At 49.4% G+C, this 20,318-nt stretch overlaps 1 long non-coding RNA gene across 1 annotated transcript; it reads left to right on the top strand.

The window, feature by feature from the left end:
- The first annotated feature begins 11,909 nt into the window (after positions 1-11,909).
- Positions 11,910-18,296, top strand: LOC132657593 (uncharacterized). Its single transcript, XR_009595999.1, has 2 exons — positions 11,910-12,117; positions 13,519-18,296. It is a non-coding gene; the product is annotated as an uncharacterized LOC132657593 (long non-coding RNA).
- Positions 18,297-20,318: the final 2,022 nt, after the last annotated feature.

Below are 20,318 nucleotides of genomic sequence, written 5' to 3'. Positions count from 1 at the left end.
GACCCTGCTGGCAGTCCTGAGTCCAGCGAGCTGACAGATCCAGCCGTTGGCCAGGAAAAAGAATCAACATGAGCTTTCTACTCTGCCTCCTTCCTTTAGAAGGAAATTGTCCCTGACATGGGTGCTTCTTCTTAATAAGTCATACGCAGTAGACTTCAGGCCTTGAGAAAATCTTAGCACTGGCTAACATGACCAGCAATAACAGAACTTCTTGGAGCCCCAGAAAACTCTGATGTATGAATTCCCACTTCCATTCGTGCACCCCCTTCTCCTCTTAGCTTTTAATACATTTTTGTAAATGATAATAAAATTTAAAAAAAAAAACAGAGAGTGAAGCCCTCCTGGAGATCCTGCCCAGTCTTTTTTTCTTTTTTCCCTTAAGTTTACAGTAGTCAGAATCACAGTTGAGGGTTAGGATATTCATCCAAACCAAATCTCAGATCTTGGGTGGGACCCATCCTGGGTGGGACCCAGGCTGAACCCCTGCCCTCGTTCTAATTATGAACTTTCTGACCCAGCTCCAGGTATGGGATTAAAGCTGCTTTGGAGTCTGAACTCTGCTCCACTGGAACAATCTGGGCTTTTCCTTCTTTCATTTCCTCAGAATCTGCTTGGGAGTGTCCGGGAGAAGGTTGTCACGAACAAAATTGTCATAAAAATAATCAAATAAATGGAGAGCAGGTCTATTTCCGGAATTTGAAGTTTTGTATGCTAGGAAAGAAACCCAAGGGGATAAGAAGCAGAGAGAAAAGTCAGGTGAACCCAATTACCAGGTCCACCTACTTCTAGTTCGCCCCTCTGGGACTCATTGCTCCTAACAATGGCCCTTTTAACTGCAAACACAGAAGGACTAACCTTTTTCTAGCCTGCCAGTGAGAACTATCAGCATATATTGGTAAGTATTTCCGTGCCAAGTTCACTTGGAAAGGATACCATCTCAAGCCTGGACAAAGCTCATATTGTCCTGGTCCAGTTCCAGTTATTTTAGGCAAAGAAGGGGAATTTCCACTCCTCCTTCTAATCAGCCATGAGCACTCTGCCCCGAGTAACCACTTCCTTAGACTCTGTCAGAGTCCAAGTCATTTAACAGGAAGAGAAAATCCCCTGATACTATGCACAGAATTCCTAGCTCGGCCAGTCACTATCAGAACATATCCATGAGCTCACGCAGGAGCACAGATGTGACCTCATTCAGTGGAAGGAATGCAAGAGAGCTGATTCTAAAAGAAAGGTCTGACACGGGGCAAAAGACGCCGTTTAATGTCAGTGTTGCTGACAACAGGGACTCTCACTACAGCAGACTCACCGTGCGCCAGGCACCAGTTCATCCGTACCATTCTCGTACTGGCCTGACCTGCAAGTTTACAGTGTTTAATGCTGTTTTTAAAGAGTCAGTTAACGAATATTAGGCGGTGAGAGAGACGACAAAAATCCACAGTAATATGCAAATGACATGGAGAAACAGTGGACTGGACAACGCCACCTCTCAAAATGAAAACAAACCAAAATATGCCACCACGATGAAGAAAGTGAAAAAGAAAAAAATTTACCTTACATTCACCTTTCCTTAGGTGCCAGACACTTGATGTTTGTAAAATATCTTATGAGCATTAACTCTAATACTCACAAAAACCCTATGAATTAAGAAATATTATTTATCCCCAATTTACTGATGAGGAAACTGAGGCTTAGGAACACCAAGCAACCGGCTCAGGGTGGCCTGGCCCCAGGGACAGGGCTGGGACCCACTAGACCCCAGAGCCCCGGGCAGGTGCTAACTGTGATGTCATCGGCATTTGTGCCAAGCTCAGGGTTCGGTCATCTGGGTGATGCCAGTCACTCCTCTGGGCAAAGGAAATGCCACGAGTCACCAGGAAAGAAGCCACTTCCTGTCCCTGCAGAATGAGAACAGCCCCATCAAGGTCCTCGCCATCCCTGGGTCCAGCCTCTAAGCTAAACGGCTTATCCTTGAACTGACAGATGACGAGTTAGTCACCTCTGCTCTGCGCCTCTCCCTGTTCCTGTAAGCAGCCTAGTCTCGTGGGTGGTTAGGGCACAAACTCAGAGCATCTCCAGGCACTGTGTGCAAGGCTGGAGCTGTCCCCTCCCAGCTCCCTAACAGGCAGAGCAACTTCCCAGCTGCTGTGTTGCTCACAGCAGCTTCAGCTGCTCCTCCTTGGAGCTGCTGTCAGCGCGAAAGGTGCTAGCTCACCGGGGGCACTGTCCCTCGCCCTCGTGGAACAGCTCACAGCCAGTAACCAACTGACCGGCTCAGGGTGTGAAGGGACAGCCCCTCTGCCTCCAGGTAACACTGCGGTGCCGCGGGTGCTTCCGAGGTTCAGGCGGAATGGGGAGGAAGGTGGACAGCAGCTAAGACAACCTTGGCGTAAACCCCTCCCTGTCCTGTGCAGCTGCCCTGCCCCGCCTTGCCCAGCTAAACCCCGGGCTTCCAAATCCACCTCCCTACTTCTGCTTCTAGAGAAGCAGCAGGGCCTTGAATTTGAGGAGAAAGCAACTGGAGAAAACTGGAGTTACACAAACCCACGTACAATGAGATAAGAATGGTAACAACACCTGCCTTCCTTATTACAGTCCTTATACGTGCACTGAACACTACTCAGGCATAGTTCTATTTGAGTCAGAGAGCAAACTCACACGGTGGGTACTCCAGTACTCCTCTTTTAGAGTCAAGAAAAGTGATGTTCAGAAGGGTTAATTAACTGGGCACACAGCCAATAAAGTGGTAGAGATGAAATTTGAGCTCAGATCTCTCAGACTCTCCCAGGCTTCCTGGGCTCTGTTTATGTAAATAAAGTTTTATTGAAACACAGCCATGCACATTATTTGCATATCATCTCTGACTGCCTCCGACCTACCAAGGCAGAGTTCAGCAGTTGACACAGACCAACACGCCCCAGAATATTTACAGTTGGTCTCTTTGTGGAAAATTTGCCAACCCCTACTCTGAATGATGTTGGTGGTGTTAGTTGGCCTCAGATACAGTGTGAATTCCCTTCCCTTCAAATCAAGGTTCCCCCTGCAGGGTGGTTTAGAGCAGAGGCTTTCTCGCCCCAGGGCAGGGAGAAGCTGACCTGCTCTACTAGGTTCTCAGGCAACACTCATGAAGAACAGTCACATCATCTGTTTGGCTTGCATTTCTCCTCCTGTTTCACCCACTGACTCTTGGGAAGGAATTCTATCAGTTCCTCCACAGATTAAGCCTACGGACACCCACAAGGAAGCTTTCTCTTGAGATCTCACGCTGGAATTCTCACTGTTCAAATATATCCCATACTTTTTGAACCACATCAAGCTCCCCAAGAAGGTCCTCTTCTAGCCTTTTAGTTACTGAATTTCAGTGCTTGGAAATGGTGATCACCTCCTTCCAGGGTTTTCTGCCACACAGCTCTCAGACTCTGAGCCCTTCTCACCTTTTCCCAGAAGTCAGTTGCCTCTTAATTATGTTGTGCTGCCCAGAGGGCAGTGGCGCCCCACTCCAGTCCTCTCGCCTGGAAAATCCCATGGACGGAGGAGCCTGATGGGCTGCAGTCCAAGGGGTCGCTAAGAGTCGGACATGGCCGAGTGACTTCCCTTTCACTTTTCACTTTCATGCATTAGAGAAGGAAATGGCAACCCACTCCAGTGTTCTTGCCTGGAGAATCCCAGGGACAGGGAGCCTGGTGGGCTGCTGTCTGTGGGGTCGCACAGAGCCGGACACAACTGAAGTGACTTAGCAGCAGCAGCAGCAGCAGCCCAGTCTTTGAACTGTAACCAATCGGCCTGCATGCTGGGATGATCAAAACACAACAAGTGCCCGGAACTGACTGAGAGGAAACAAACCGAACTCACTCAAGTTCAAATGAGAAGCTGCCCTTGAACACAGCATGCCGCTTCCCTCTCTCCGAAGGCCTTTTCCGGTCACCAGAATTTCCTAGTTTTGCTGTTGGGAGCTTGAACTAGCTTTGTTTGTTATTTAACACCTAAGACTTCTGACATTTTTTAATTAAAATTTTTTTTTAATTTAGAGTACGATTGCTTTCCAATGTTGTGTTGGTTTCTGCTGTACAGCAATGTGAGTCCGCTCTGTGGACACATCTGTCCCCTCCTCTGAGCCTCCCTCCCACCCCCAGCCCACCCCTCTAGGTCGACACGGGGCGCGGCGCCGGGCTCCCTGCGTGGGAGTCGCTTTCTGCTAGCCGCCTGTGTTGCACATGGTGCTGTCTATGTCGACGCTGGTCTCTCAGCCTGTGCCCCCACCCACTGCGTCCACAGCTGTCTGTGTCTGCGTCTCGATTCCTGACCTGCAGATAGGCTCATTCGTGCCATTTTTCTAGATTCCGTATGTATGTGCTAATATACAGCATTTGTCTTGCTCTTCCTGAGTTAGTTCACTCTGTAAGCCCTTTATGCAAAGGAAACCTTGGGACAAGCTTCCTACGAAGCAATTTCATCATATACATCAAGGATACTTTAAGCTTATACCCTGCAACTCAACCACCTCCCTTCTAGAATCCATCCCAAGCCTCAGAATCTAATGAAATAATCACAGATGACACCAATGACGCAGACATAGAGATATTCATCATGATGCTACCTTGAATAATAGGAAAAATGAAAACACCAATTTTAACATAAAGGGATGGCAAAAAAAATCAATTTCACATCTTTCTGAAAGAACATTTCATAGGCATGAAGATCATGTGTTTAAAGAAGTTTTGATGATATTGTAACAAGTTCATGAAACAGTAAGTTAAAAGCTATACACTGAGGACTTCCCTGGATGCCCAGCAGCTAAGACTCTGCACTAGTACTACAGAGGAGGCAGGTTTGATCCCTGGCCAGGGAACTAAGATCCTACAAGCGGCCCAGAGTGGCCAAGAAACCAAAGAAACCTCTCTATCGTAGAGGCTTCCCTGGTGGCTCAGCAGTAAAGAGCCCACCCGCCAATGCCGCAGACACAGGTTCCATCCTTGGGTTGAGAAGACTCCCCAGGAGAAGGAAGTGCCTACCCACGCCAGCATTCTCGCCGGGGAAATCCCACGGACAGAGGAGCCTGGCGGGCTGCAGTCCAGTGTCTCAAAGAGTCAGACCAACTTATCAATTAAACAACAACAACATATACTGAAGAATACCAAATCTGTAAAACACGTACACTTGTCTGTGTGTGTGTGTGTAAATACACACTCGGCAAACACAGAGTGAACAGAGGAGCAGCTTCGCTGTTTCGTTTGTTGTGTGGACCCAGAGCCCACGTGAGGCCTCTCAGGCAGCACCCCCGACCCCCGGGCTGGCCCGTCCTCTGCCGCGGGGCCGCCCTGTGCGTTGGATGATCAGTAGATGAGGCCTCTCAGGCTTGGTACTTCCAACACTCGGGCTGGCCCGTCCTCTGCGGTGGGGCCAGCCTGTTCGATGGAGGGGACACTCGGGCTGGCCCATCCTCTGTCTCAGGGCCAACGTGTGCGTTGTGGGGTCAGTAGCACCCTTGGCCTCTACCGTCTAGGGGTTGGTGGTGCCCTCCATCCACGCAGCCGCAATAACCAACATGTCTCCAAATGCTGTCGAATGTCCTTGGCATTCGACAAAAATCAGCCCTGGTAGAAAACCACTGGACATATCAAATAACATTGTTTAGGGTCCCTGACGGCGCAGTGGATAAGAATCCGCCTGCCGATGCAGGGACCCCGAGTTCGATCCCTGGTCCGGGAAGATTCCACACGCCACGGAGCAATTCAGCCCATGCAGCAGTTACTGAGCTCGGCCCTGGAGCTGGGGAGCCGCAGCTGCTGGGCCCACGCGCCGCGCCTGCCGCAGCCCACGCGCCGCGAGCCCGTGCTCCGCAGCAAGAGAAGCCTCGCAGGGAGACACCCACGCACGGAGACCGAGCAAGGCCCCCGCTCGTCACAGCCAGAGAGAGCCTGAGCAAAGCAGCGAAGACTAGGGGCAGCCGAAATAAATAAGGAAAAATTATATAAAAATAGTAATACTGTTTAATAACTGGATGAATTACAAAAGATGTGTGGACATGCCAGTAGTGATCTCTTGTCAATATGATTATTTCATTTTAATCCATCATTATGTTTTCCCAAATTTTCCACCTTACCAGGTCCTATTCATAACCCCTCAATCACAATTCCAAAATCCAAAAACACAAAACTCGTTTGACAGCAAATCTGGACTCCTCTGAATTTACCTGAGGGCTTTGATGATTCCAGGTGGCATGAATATTCATACATTTCTTCAAACAAGTATTCATGTGTTATTTGATATTCAGTGTGAGCAAAACATACCTAAACATCTGGAAGGACCTGGCGTACACAGCACACCCGGCTCCTAGGTGTGCGGCCGTGGGGCTGTGGGACTGTATTACTTTCACAATCAGCAAAACAGACAAATGAAAGCGTGGAAAGCACCGTGATACTCGTCAACTCAACAGAGCAGAGCAAACTGAGGAGGGATTATTATGTGGCCACTCAGCCAAAAACTTCTCTCCGGAAAGTGAATTCAGTTCAGTTCAGTCGCTCAGTTGTGTCCGACTCTTTGCGACCCCATGAATTGTGCCAGGCCTCCCTGTCCACCACCAACTCCTGGAGTTCACTCAGACTCACGTCCATCGAGTCCGTGATGCCATCCAGCCATCTCATCCTCTGTCGTCCCCTTCTCCTCCTGCACCCAATCCCTCCCAGCATCAGAGGCTTTTCCAATGAGTCAACTCTTCGCATGAGGTGGCCCAAGTACTGGAGTTTCACCTTCAGCATCATTCCTTCCAAAGAAATCCCAGGGCTGATCTCCTTTAGAATGGACTGGTTGGATCTCCTTGCAGTCCAAGAGATTCTTAAGAGTCTTCTCCAACACCACAGTTCAAAAGCATCAATTCTTCGGCGCTCAGCTTTCTTCTGGAGAAGGCAATGGCACCCCACTCCAGTATTCTTGCCTGGAAAATCCCATGGATGGAGGAGCCTGGTAGGCTACAGTCCATGGGGTCACGAAGAGTCGGACACGACAGAGCGAATTCATTTTCACTTTTCACTTTCATGTACTGGAGAAGGAAATGGCAACCCACTCCAGTGTTCTTGCCTGGAGAATCCCAAGGACGAGGGAGCCTGGTGGGCTGCCATCTATGGGTCGCACAGAGTTGGACACGACTGAAGTGACTTAGCAGCAGCAGCAGCAGCTTTCTTCACAGTCCAACTCACATCCATACATGACTACTGGAAAAACCATAGGCTTGACTAGACAGACCTTTGTTGGAAAGTAATGTCTCTGCTTTTGAATATGCTGTCTAGGTTGGTCATAACTTTCCTTCCAAGGAGTCAGCGTCTTGCAATCACCATCGGCAGTGATGTTGGATCCCCAAAAAATAAAGTCTGACACTGTATCTTCTGTTTCCCCATCTATTTCCCATGAAGTGCTGGGGAGTTGTAGTCAGCCTCCTCTACAGGTGAGGAGACACGCACGCCCGCAGCTGGAAATGCTGGTGCGCGTGAGGATGTGGTCTGTGTGATCGGCTCCTGTCCGAGCCCTTTCTTGATCCTGAGACACAGCACAGCGCCAGGCAGGGTCGGCCTCCAGACAGCAAGTGAACAGATGGGCACCTTCCTGGTATGAAGTTAATCTCTTAGAAGACCAAAGTCATCTGCATTCTACCTCTAAAAGCACATCAAGCAAGGTGGAGCTTTGCAGCAGCTAGACAAGACCCGAGGCTGACTGACAGATGCTCAGCTGCCACGCAGAAGCCGCCACGGGCGGTGACATAAACACCCTGCCGTCTGTAGGAGGCCTTGATGAAGCTGTGGGGACAGCGGTTTGGAGAAAGACTGCTTGGGTTCCAACCCAGCTTCACCATCGACTGCTTGCAAGTTCATTAAAGGTTCTGTGGCTCCACGTCCTCATTTGTGAATGAGAACCACATGGGACCTCTGTCACAGCTCCGCTGTGAGGGTGGGCGCGCTCACACAAGGAGAGTGCTGAGAAGGGGGTCCCGTGCTGAGGGCCCAGAGAGTCTCCGTCCTCGCCCCCCAGGACATCCTCCTAAGCGCTGGCTGATCCGATTGCTCTCTGCCCAGGTGAGATAGCAGCATGAGAATCCAGAGTCAGTCGTGGATGGGCTTGGTGCCCGTTCCTGCACATCCAGCCTCGCGCTGTGGGACGGGGCAAAGCCACTTTCCTTCTCTGCGCCTCGGCCTCCTCATAGATCCAATCTCAGTAACAAGCATCGTTGCGGAGCCATTGAGAGACACCAACGGGCTGTGGGGTGAGCCCCGCTCGGCTCAGTCATTTCTCAGTAGTGGTGGCTATGGCTGTTGACATCCTGTCGTACTGACAAGAAACTGGGAAGCAGAAAGTTCAGGCAACAAACCGTTAGAGATGCAGAACCCGCCTCAGTGCATCCCGTGAGCACCAGGCCTCCCCAGGGGTGCCACACCGGCTGCTGTTGGGATGCAGCATGACGGGGACGCAGTCACTCACTGCGCGTCACAATCGTGTTAGTTTCTTAGTTTCTGCCTGTGCAAGCCAGTCAGTCTCCCATTTACCGGTGACAAAGCTTCCTTCCACGATGAATGTAACCTCTTGCTTTTGTTTGCTGCTGTTCAGCAGCCATGTCCCACTCTTTGTGACCCCAAGGACTGTGGCCCGCCAGGCTCCTCTGTCCATGGGGATTCCCAGGCAAAAATGCTGGAGTGGGTCACCATTTCATTCTCCAGTGGGTCTTCCTGGACCAGGGATCAAACCTGCATCTCCTGCGCTGGCAGGCGGATTCTTTACCACTGGGCCACCAGGGAAGCCCATAAACGTAGGTAAGTAGTAAGAAATACTATGTGTTAGTACCATTTTCCTGATATTAATATTAGCAGTGTAATAAAAGTAGTAGATTGTTTTAAAGAAAAAGATTAAGTGAATATTAGACAAGGCAGAGACAGATATGGAGAAAAATCATGACGTTTGTGTGTGAACAGCTGTGTGTGAGAGGCTGTGGTTGACCACATCTGGTGATTAAAATAGCCCAGCAGGATGGTCAAAGGGCCTCTAGAGGGCTGCAGGCAACGGCAGGCTGAGTGACTCACCCCACGTTCCACGTTCCTTCTCGGTGAATCCGTCCTTTCTCCGAGAACACGTCGACCTTGAGAACATCAAATTCCTGACGGACTTCCTAACCACAAATTAGAACCACGCTATCAACTGTCTTGGTCTCCCATTTTAAGTGCTTCCTAATTTCCCATTTTATGTCATTAGCTGGTGTGTGTGTGTTAAAGAGAGGGCGGGTCCATGTGGACACAGGTCATACCTCCTTCACTTACATTCCCTGCGTCCGTAGCAGACACACGGGGGCGGCTTAACCACGAGAGTCTACCATGAGCTGTGTGGATGCACGGCTGTTCCTAATTCCCCCAATAACTTGATGAGATAGAAATAATCACATGCCAGTTTTTATAACTGGGGAAGAATTTGAGGCTTAAAGAGCTGCTATGGGCCCAAGGTGAAGCAGCTAGAACCAGAAGTTGAGCCTGACTGGTCGTCTGAACTTGGAACCTAGATCCTAAGTGTCATAGAACATTGAACACACTTTAAAAGTTGCCTCGGATGGACGGATGAAAGGAAGGAACAGGAGAGGCATAAGGAGGCAACAGGACTGTCTTGGAATAACCCTGAATCCATGTCATGGGTTCTACTACATATGTGCTAAGCACCCAGCAGACATTACCTTTAATCTTCATATAAAATGTCTGCTCAGATAAAGGGTCACATGGAAACGTCATAGAGGTTTGCTATTAAGACATCTGCTGCTAAGACCGAAGACCCTGAAGTCAGACACACTAGGTGCCAATCCTGGATAGGCCCCTTAAAAGCTAAGCAAACTTGGGCTGGCTGTTTGTACCGCCTGGGCCTCAGTTTCCCCATCTGTGATAGGGTGATGATATCCACACGTGTCTAGTCGCTCAGCAGTGTCCGACTCTTCGCGACGCCGTGGACTGCAGCCCGCCGGGCTTCTCTGACCATGGGGATTCTCCAGGCAAGAATACTGGAGTGGGCTGCCATGCCCTCCTCCAGGGGATCTTTTGAACCGGGCCTCCCGCACTGCAGGCAGATTCTTTATGACCGAGCCACCAGGGAACCCATCCGCTCCACGGGGGTCCTGGGAGCACCAGACGAGACCGTGTGTCCCAGGGCCCGCTTTTGCATCTCGTTCCAATGTGTGGTCCTTGTTTCTGTTGCCGCTGTTCCTGGAGTTATCATACTTGCCAACCTCAGAACTGAGCTATCAACCCAGGTCCATTCGAAGAGAGTGAGGAAGTTGGGAGTTGAAGTCGAACTTGAATTGAGAGAGTGTATTAACAGTTGGCAGACTGATGGCACCCCAGAAAGGTGCATATCCTAACCCCCAGAACTTGGAAATACGTTACCTTCACTGGCAACAGGGAATAGAGTTTGCAGTTGGAACCACGCTTGCTCCTCAGCAGACAGTAGGGAGTCAGCCTACAGGGAAGGTGGGGAGGGAAGTCTGAATTTTCCAGGTGGTGCCGGTGTAATCACAGAGCCCTTGAAAGTGTTAAAAGCGGGAGTGCACGGCCCTACAAGCAAGTCATGACGGGATCCATGTTGCTGGCTTTGAAGATGCAGGAAGGCTCCAGGGAGAAGCCGGAGCCCGATTCTCCCCAGGGCTCCCAGGAGGGGCGCGCTCTACCCACACTTTGATCATTTGCCCAAAGAGGCCTAGCTTGGACATCTGACCTCCAGAACTGTAAGATAAGTGTATACTTTTTAAAGCGTTTTTTTTTTTTTTCTTGATGTGGGTCATTTTTTAAAGTCTTAATTGAACTTGTTACAATGTTGTTTTGTTTTTTTACATTTGGGTTTCTCAGCCACAAGGCACATGGGATCTTAGCTCACCAGCCAGGCACTGAACCCCCAACCCCTCCACTGCAAGGTGAAGTCTAACTACAGGACCGCCAGGGAGGCCCCAAGTTCATATTATTCTAAGGTTCAAGTCGGAGGTGCTGCTGTGAGAGCAGCCCTGGGAAACGCATCCAGAGGGAAAGATTCCGACTCTGGCCTCAGCTTTATAGGAAGCAAGAGGTCTGTGCAGTTCGCCTCAGGGAGGCAGCTTGGTTTCATTCACCCTCTAAAAATAAAAGCAGAAACAGCCACTGCTTCTGTGTCTCCCGCCCGCCTGCATGCTGGAACCCCAGGGCTCACCCGGGGGTCTATGCAGACTAACGGCGGAGGTGGGCTTCCGGCTCGTTAGCCAGAGGAGGGGCGCCCGGGGACGTGGCAGGGGGCAGCCACCAGCAGTTTCCACCTGGGAGCAGGTGGAAGGTGTTTAACGGAGGAAACTGTCTGTTTTGTTTTGGGGTGGTTTTTTTTTTTTTTTTGCAAGACCAGGAAATGGGCTTTCTAGTGTCCGAGCTCCAGGGCTCACGGAGGAGCAGTGATCATGTAACTTTCCTTCACGCCAGAGATTTGATTAAAACAGGAAATGAGTTGCCTGGCCATTGGCAGCTGACAGACATCAGGGCACCGTGGTTTCCCCTGTTCCTTTCCAAACCTAACTGGCTTCACTGCGGGCAGGAGAGGCTGACCCTCAGAGACTGGCCCACCTATAAAGGGAGATGGTCTGTTTCAAGTTCAAGTTCACTTTCATTGTCCAGGTGTCTGTAAGATCTGCACACAGAGCACAGATCTTAACTGTTCTGAGTTTTGACAATGATGTACACCGCTGGGTGTATATAATTAACATCCACCCTAATTAACATCCGCCCAAAACAAGTCACAGAATGTGTTCATTGCCTCCTGTCCTATTCTGGGCAACACCAGCTACCACCCCCCACCCCCCAAGAGGCAACTGCTGCTCAGCTTTGGTTGCCATAAATTAGATTAGTTTTTCTAGACTTTCACATAAACAGCGTCATACATCGTGAGCTCCGATGGGTCTGATTTTTCACTTTGCATAATTGTGAGATTCATCTGTATCATTCCGTGTATCAGTGGCTCTTTTCATGTCACACTGAGCAGGCACGTCCAGCGAACGCGCCTCAGTTCTAAAGCCTGTTCTGCCGCCGATGCCATCCGGGTCGCTTCCAGTCTGCGGCTGTGATGAATAAAAATGCTGCGAACTCCCAGGTATAAGTCTGCTGTGCGGGCATTTGTTTTCATTTCTCTCGGGTAATGCCGAGGAGCAGGGTTCTAAGACACTGGCAGACAGTTCTCCAGGACGGCTGTCCTTCTGCCGGGCACCAACCGACAGAACCAGAGTGAATGCTGGAGGCGCTGCTCCTTCACCAGCACCGACTGCTCTTTGGGTGTTTGTTTTCTTCTTCTTCTTTGCTTTTCTAATATGTGTGAACTGATTGTATCTCACTGTGGCTTTAAATTGCATTTCCCTGATGACTAATGGTAAGTACTTTTTCAGGGGCTGATTGGCCATGCTTATATCTTTTTCTAAGATCTTCAAATAATTAAGTGTATTTGGATTTAGGCAAAAATAGGCATGAAAACTAGAGTTAACTCTTATAGGAGGTTAAAGTTCATAAACATCAGTATGAATTTATTCATGAATACACTTTGCATACATGCAGAGTGCTGAGCACATTACAAGTTAGCCCATGAAAATGCTAAATTCCGAAACATTTCTTTCAACTTCAAAAATTACTACATTCTTAAACATTTATTTCAACTTCACAAACTGTCTCAACTGATTTTCCAGGGGGTAAAATGTATCTCATTCTTTAGTTTTTACATTTTGTCTTAGTATAGGGGATTTTCCATATTCACAAAAGTTAGGGGGGGGGGTCATTATTTATTTTACAAAAATGTGCTAACAAAGAAGCACGCGTGTGAAGTGTTTGAGGTTTTCGCTCATTTAATATGTGCGTTTTTTCCTGTATTCGTTGTAGGAATTCTTTGTGTATTCTAGATGAAAGTTCTTCACCCCAGACAGGTGTGAGAATTTTCTCCCCGTCTGTAGCTTGTCTATTTTCTTCCTAGTATCTTTGGACAAGCAGAAACTTCTTATTGTTCAATTTATTCTATGATTCTGTGTCCAAAGAAATCTTTGCCTAACCCTAGTTTACAAAGAAGCTTTTCTAATCTTCCAGAAGATGCCTAGTCCTAGCATTTACATTTATTTCTGATTCATCTCAAATATTTATTTTTGTGTCTGGAGTTAGTGTGAAAGATGGAATCAACAAATTCCGTGGCCAGTGCTGTGGAGACATCAGGGTGATGGTTCTAAGTTCAGGGTCTAGGGCCGGATTCAGCAAATCCTTTTCTTTATACAGAAACAAGCCAGATAGTGAATATTTTTGGCTTTACAGGCCATATGGTCCCCGTTGCAATTTCTCAACTTTGTCTTTGTAGTACAAAAGCAGCTATAAACAGCATGTCAACACACGGGCATAGCTATGTTCCAATAAAACTTTATATGCAATTTATAATGAAATTTGAATATCATATAATTCTTATATCTCATGAAATATTATTTTATTTTTTAACCAGTTATAAAAAATTTAAAATCCTTTTTAGCTTACGGACTATACACAGACAGCAGCAGGATCTGACCTGCAGCCTGAGGCCGCAGCTGGCCAAGCCCTGGACGCCAGCAAGGCAAACATTCAACAAGCAGGACCCGCTACGGCAGCAGCGAGAGAGTCAAGAGCTGTGCGCTGCGGGCGAGCGCACACGGGGCGACGGGGAGTCTACTTTGGACGAGATCAAAAGGGATTATAACTAAACCACAACGAGATACCACTTCACACCCATTAGGATGGCTATTACCTTGTTTTTTTTAAGTGTTGGTGGAGATGTGGAAAAATTAGGACGTTGGTGCCTTGCTGGTGGGAATGTAAAAGGTGCAGCCCGTGTGGAAAGCCCGTAAAAGTTAAATAGAATTATCATACGATTCAACAATTCCACTCCCAGGTAAATACCCAAAGGATGGGAAGCAGAGGCTCAGACCCCTGTACACCAGTGCTCGTAGCAACGCTACTCACAGTGACCGAGAGCGGGAAACGACTGGCGCTCACTAACAGCTGAGTGAATAAAGAGGGGCAGACGTGCAATGGAATATGACTCAGCTGTAAAGACAGGGAGGTTCTACTACATGCTGCACCATGACTGAGACGCGAAAGCATTATGCTAAGTGGAATAAGCCAGACACAAAAGAACAAACGTCGTCTGATGCCACTGGTCTGAGGTGATATAGGTGGAACAGGCAGATTCAGAGAGAAGGAAAGTACGATCGAGATCACCAGGAGCTGGGAGGAAGGGGGAATTATTTACATTAGTACAGAGTCCCTATTCACGATGATAAGAGAGCTTTAAAAATTGACAGTGGTGATGGCTGTGTAGCACCCATCGGTGAAAATACACCGAATTCCACTGGACTGCACACCTAACGTTGTCAAACGGTTAACGTGGTCATTTTGTATTGTGGTACAATACTCATAGGTTGAAAAGTTAAAGGGATTGTGACTAAAAGTCTTACTCCAGCACCCTGTACTGAGTGTTGCGTTCAGTCCAGTCGCTCAGTCCTGTCTGACTTTTTTGCAACAGCATGGACTATAGCCAACCTCTGTCCATAGGATTTCCCAGGTAAGAATACTGGAGTGAGTTGCCATTTCCTTCTCCAGGGGATCTTCCTGACCCAGGGATCAAATCCAATAGTATCACATATTAATGCATTTGATCTCAACACTATGTAGTAGGTAGGTGCTGCTATTATTATTAAACCCATTTTATTGGACAGGGAGGCCTGGCGTGCTGCGGTTCATGGGGTCACAAAAAGTCAGTCACGACTGGGCGACTGAGCTGAACTGAAGTGATAGGTGAGGAAACGGAGGCTTTAGTCTCAACAAAAAGCCGCACCTCTAGTGACTCTCAGAACCAGGGTTCAAACCCCAGCAGGCCGGCTCTAGGTTTGTGCTTTCAGCTACGCGCTCCACTGCCTCTAAAAGCAGTGATTCTCTGGGCCTTGGCTGACCTTGTTTCCTGGGATGCATTTAAAAGTCCCCATGGCCAGGGGGCCCCTGTTTGAATCAACCTCTGGAGGCTGGCCCAGGCATCGCGCACTGTGCCAGCGCTGCAAGTGCTGCCAGTGTGTAGTCAAGGTGAGAATAACTGAGATGTCATTACCCCAGAAACGGGCAGGGCTCAGGCCGGTGGGGAGGGGAGAAGATTCCACTCCAGGCCATCCACTGAGTGTGGGTCTTTATTAAACCACTCTGGTCCTTTTCATACATGAGAATGATGACGAGTCCTCAACAGGAGTAATCACACCCAGTGTTTACTGGGCAACAAGGCCCCCAGCACGACCTTGCACGCTTCTCATACTTTGTCTCCATTAACCTTCACAGCATGTAAATGCCATCATCCCCATTTCACAGATGAGACAACCGAGGCCTGAAGACGGTGAGCTGCTTGCCCAAGGCCGCACTGTTACCGAGAGGCAACATGCGTCTGGCCAAGCACGTGCCGGCCAAGCTCAGCCTGCAGCCTGCCTGCCCAGCGAAGGCGGTCAAGGGCGTCCCAGCAGGAACAGTGAGGAGCAGCGTGGCCGGTTCTGTCTTGGCTTCTGTATCCGTCCGCCTGCGGCAAGGGGTCTTGACTGAGTCAGGACGTGGGGGCGCCGTGGCTCAGCGCTGCCCCAAGGAGGTTTGTCAGTCAACCTGAATAATCTCACTCTGGAGTGGAGGGCAGGCCTGATGCTGGGAGAACATTCTTGGGGAAGCTCGATGTACTAACGCCATCAGCTGGACTCTGACAAGCAGATTCACAAGGCCCCTGGTCCGGGGAGAAGGTGGCAGAGAGAGTGTGTGTGTTCCTAGGTCTGGATCACGTTGATGGTGTCCACAACATAGAGGCAGCCTGGCTAGGGAGATGGGCTGACCCCAGGCGGACGCCACATGGAGAAGGGTCCCTTGACCTTTTCCTCTGATTCTGAGTCTGAGGCCACATCTTGCTGAGTCAGCGCTCTGCCCCGAGGACAGTGTCCACCACTCTGGGTGTGCGCAAGCTCAGACTCTCTGCAATCCCATGGGCTGCAGGCTCCTCTCTCCGTGGGTTTCCCAGGCAAGAATACTGGAGTGGGTTGCCATTCCCTTCTCCAGGGGATCTTCTCGACTCAGGGATCAAACCCACATCTCCTGCATTGCAGGCGGATTGTTTACAACTGAGCCACTAGGAAAGCCCGGCTTGCAGGATGGCTGCTGGTTAAAATTTGTGCATCCGGGAGGGGCGGGGCAGGGCTGCCCTGAGGACAAGTGGATGAGCTGAGATCCCGGCTGAACACTTGTTAACAAATAAAGGGATGAGGGAAAGAATGTCCCAAGGGAAGAAAAATTCCTGTTCCAAGTTCAAATTAAGCCTTTCGATTATGTTACCATGACTGATGAGAAAACTGGGGCTCAAAGAGGTCTAGTGATTTTGCCGACTACCACGTGCTGGAAAGTACCGGAACCTTGGGAGGGATTGGGGGCAGGAGAAGAAGGGGACGACAGAGGATGAGATGGCTGGAGGGCATCACGGACTTGATGGACATGAGTCTGAGTGAACTCCGGGAGTTGGTGATGGACAGGGAGGCCTGGCGTGCTGTGATTCATGGGATCGCAAAGAGTCGGATACGACTGAGCAACTGAACTGAACTGTGCCAGGAAGTGGTCTGTGAGTTTGAAATTCTTTAGATCTCTACAGAATCTTCACCCAAAAACCTATGGAATGGAAGTTACAGAAATGAGGTCCAGAGACATCAGCAAGCCTCAGTTCACATGGTTGAATAAGGAGCAGAGCAGAGTCTCCAATCAAAGGCAGAGTCTCCAACCTCAAGGTTCAGCCACTGTTCTGTTAGCCCATTTGGAGTCAGGCAACTGGCTTTGATTGGCACCAGGTTGATAACTATTACACCTCTGTTTCTGGGGCTTTTAAGGTTTCTATTTTAAGAGAACTTTCACAGTCCTTCAACAAAATTTTCCACTCTTCAAAACCAGGTGTTTTGGTGTCATGTCCCGAGTGATGGCAGTGTTTCTGGTCTCAGCTGTGAAAATGTAATCAGTAGATCGCTGCAAAGAATATGAAGTCTTGCTTCTCTGACGGTGATCAGCGTGGGTTCTACACCCCTGCACACTTTCCCCAGGCCCCCTTGTGCCGGTCAGGAAGGAAAGGGGGCTTCTCCCCTTACGGGTGGTTCCATCCACGGGGACAGAGCTCATCGCCTAAAACTCCTGGCCTTTTCTTCCCTTCCCCAACTCCTCTCCTGGAGGAGAGGATTACTAGTAGGTAAGTTGGGGAAGAACCGAGTCGTCCTCTGCTCCCTGTCTCCTTGTGGACGGGGGAGTTGTTCTCTGCTCCTGTGTTGGAACTGGAAGATTCATTTCATTCTGGGGTCCGCGAGGGGAAGCCCAGTGGCCCCCAGATATCTGCTGTAGAGGCGATAAATCTACCGTAGACTTATCGGCCATGGGGGTGGCGTTTTGGCTCCCACCTGCACTGTAGATTGGATGCTTCTGTGTTCCTCCCCTTCTCAAATTTCTGTGTTGAAAACTAATCCCCACTGTCATGGTGTTAGGAGAGGCAGGCCTTTGGGAAGTAATTAGGTCGCGAAGGAGGACCCCCACGAGTGGATTAGTGTCAGTCACTCACTTGTGTCTGACTCTTTTCGACCCCATGGACTGTAGCTCACCAGGCTCCTCCATCCATGGAATTCTCCAAACAAGAACACTGGAGTGGGTAGCCTATCTCTTCTCCAGGGGATCGTCCTGACCCAGGATTCAAACCGGGGTCTCCTGCATTGCAGGCAGATTCTTTACCAACTGAGCTATCAGGGAAGCCCTCGCAAAAGCCTTAATCAAGACCAAACAGTTTTCACTTCCAATCTTTTGAAAAGTTAGAGGGGAGTCAGTTGTTTTGGAGGAGCCCAGCATCTCTTTCTCGTTGCTTGGGTTACAGTGCCCTGACTGTCCTTTGAGGAATTACCCAGCCCACCGTGAGTAGTCACATCAGTGGGACTGTCAAGACACCCTGCCGTTTCCTAACCAAGGGATGAATCCGCAGCCAAGACAGACACCGGGACGGTCCATCTCCGCCGGAGTGAGGCAGGGTGGGGAGCACACTGCAGCTCCCCCACTCCGGGAGAGTATTTCTGAGGCGCCTGCCTGCTCCCCAGGTGAACGGGACAGCTCTGGCTCTCGGCCTCTCTGTCCCCCTCCCTCTCCAGCTCTCCCTCCCTTTTCCTTTCTTTCTCCCTTAGCTCTCAGTTCCCCACCTGTTTGTGACTCAATATCAGCCCATTAAACTCTTCTCAACACAAATCAGCCAGAGTTGGTTGCCTTTGCAAGAAAAAGTACCAACCCCCCAGTCTAAACGTGAACTGAAAGATTTAGAACCTTGGTTTCCACGCCCTCATCTAACAGCTGGAGAAATTAAAGTTAAGAGGAGACTTTCAAATCTGGGGTCAAGGAGGCCTTGTGACTTGATGATTAAAAGCACGAGTTCTTGAGACAACTGGTCTGGACATGAAGCCTGCCTCTGCCATTTTGTAGTTATTAATTGATATGGGACACATGGCTTTCCAAGCTTCAGGTCCTCACCTTTTAATATAGGATAAGAATAGTACCTAGCTTCCAGGGCTGGGAATGCGATAAAGTGCATAATAACCTTTGGCTGTTATTTTAGTGACTATTCTAGATTTCTTCTGAGAAGTCAAGCAAAACAGGAATGTAAATTGAAAAAAAAAAAAAAAAGATGCTGAGCAGGAAGGCATTGAAGAAAGCCTTTCTCCAAAGGGATGTTTATTTCAGAGGCAAGCAGGGGGAAGCTCAACCAGCTGTTTTCCAGGAAATCATCCACTTAACCCAGGGTGAGCTCTAAATTTTAATGACCAGCCAGTGTTGAAAGACTGCAAAAAAAGAAGAAAACAAAAAAAAAGGATGAGGATGTAAAAATCCAACCACAGTGCATAAACTCTGACGTCTCCAACATTTAGTCAGATTCCTGAGTTTGGAGGTGGTTCCCATCTCCACCAGGAAGAGTCACAGTCATCGCGGATACAATCATCACCGCCAAAAACTGAGCTCAACAGTAAGTGTCAGAAATCAGGTTCCAAGGTTCACTAGGATCTTGGAGCAGTAAGATGTGAATGATTAATCCGCACCCACTGGACTAGAAGTTTGGGGGTGGGGCTTTGCCTTGGAAGCTTCTCCTGCAACAGATGTTCTCCTTAGTCTCCAAGCTCCCCCTTCCCTGTCCATCCAAAGCTTCTCAACTCAGTGCAAATGCCACCTCCTCCTCCTCCGAGAAGCCTTCCCGGTTCTCTCTAAGGGAGCTACGCCTCCGAGAAGCCTTCCCGGTTCTCTCTAAGGGAGCTACACTCTCAGAGTGTTAGTTTTCTTTCTAGCAGTCCCAGGTTTGCAATGAGATGCTTTTTGTGATTGTTGGATCAGCTGCTTTTCCCAAGTAGACTGCAAGTTCCACGTGACCAGAGACGGTATCTGTTATATATACTACTGTAGATCAGGTTAGATTGGTTTCAGACCCACAATAGTAACTCTGTATGTCTTTGTTGATTTAATGACTTTGGCAATGCTCTATTAATTACCATTCATTCACTCAGCTGATGAGCACTTACATCTTAAGCGTGTACTTTTCAGTCAATTAATTATTAATAACCTCTGCTGCTGCTGCTAAGCCACCTGTAGTGTCCGACTCTGTACGACCCCATAGACGGCAGCCCACCAGGCTCCCAGTCCTTGGGATTCTCCAGGCAAGAACACTGGAGTGGGTTGCCATTTCCTTCTCCAATGCATGAAAGTAATAAGTGAAAGTGAAGTCACTCAGTCATGCCTGACTCTTTGCGACCCCATGGACTACAGCCCACCAGACTCCACCGCCCCTGGGATTCTCCAGGCAAGAGTACTAAGTGGGGTGCCATCGCCTTCTCCGAAGTGCTTACTGTCTGCCAGGCACAAACGTGAGCAGCGAGGACAGAGCCGTGACAAAGAGACAAAGCTGCGCCTTCGTGGCATTCAGGGGAGGAGAGCATCGGTGAGCACACGAAGGAGACATGTGCCCGTGGAGCCTCAAGCGCTTTGGAGAAAAACAAGCAGAGAAGAGAATGGGGAGAGCCAGGATGGGGGCAATTTTGGAGTTTCCCACGTGAGGGAACAAGTGGGGCTTCGTGGGGAGGGGTCCAGACCGAGCCGCAGTGAGGGGCGTGTCCTGCGTCAGCGCTGCCAGGCGGAGGGCACCGGGCGGAGGGCACCGGGAGGAGGACCCGGCGCCCGGGAGCAGACGCAGGCAGGGCCCTGAAGGACTTAGGTTTTGCTCTGAGATGG

This window comes from Ovis aries, chromosome 13 (genome assembly GCF_016772045.2).
Source record: "Ovis aries strain OAR_USU_Benz2616 breed Rambouillet chromosome 13, ARS-UI_Ramb_v3.0, whole genome shotgun sequence".
Classification (NCBI taxonomy): Eukaryota; Metazoa; Chordata; class Mammalia; order Artiodactyla; family Bovidae; genus Ovis; species Ovis aries.
The sequence above is the reverse complement of the archived record's forward strand: the minus strand, read 5'-3'. Positions and strand labels throughout refer to the sequence as shown.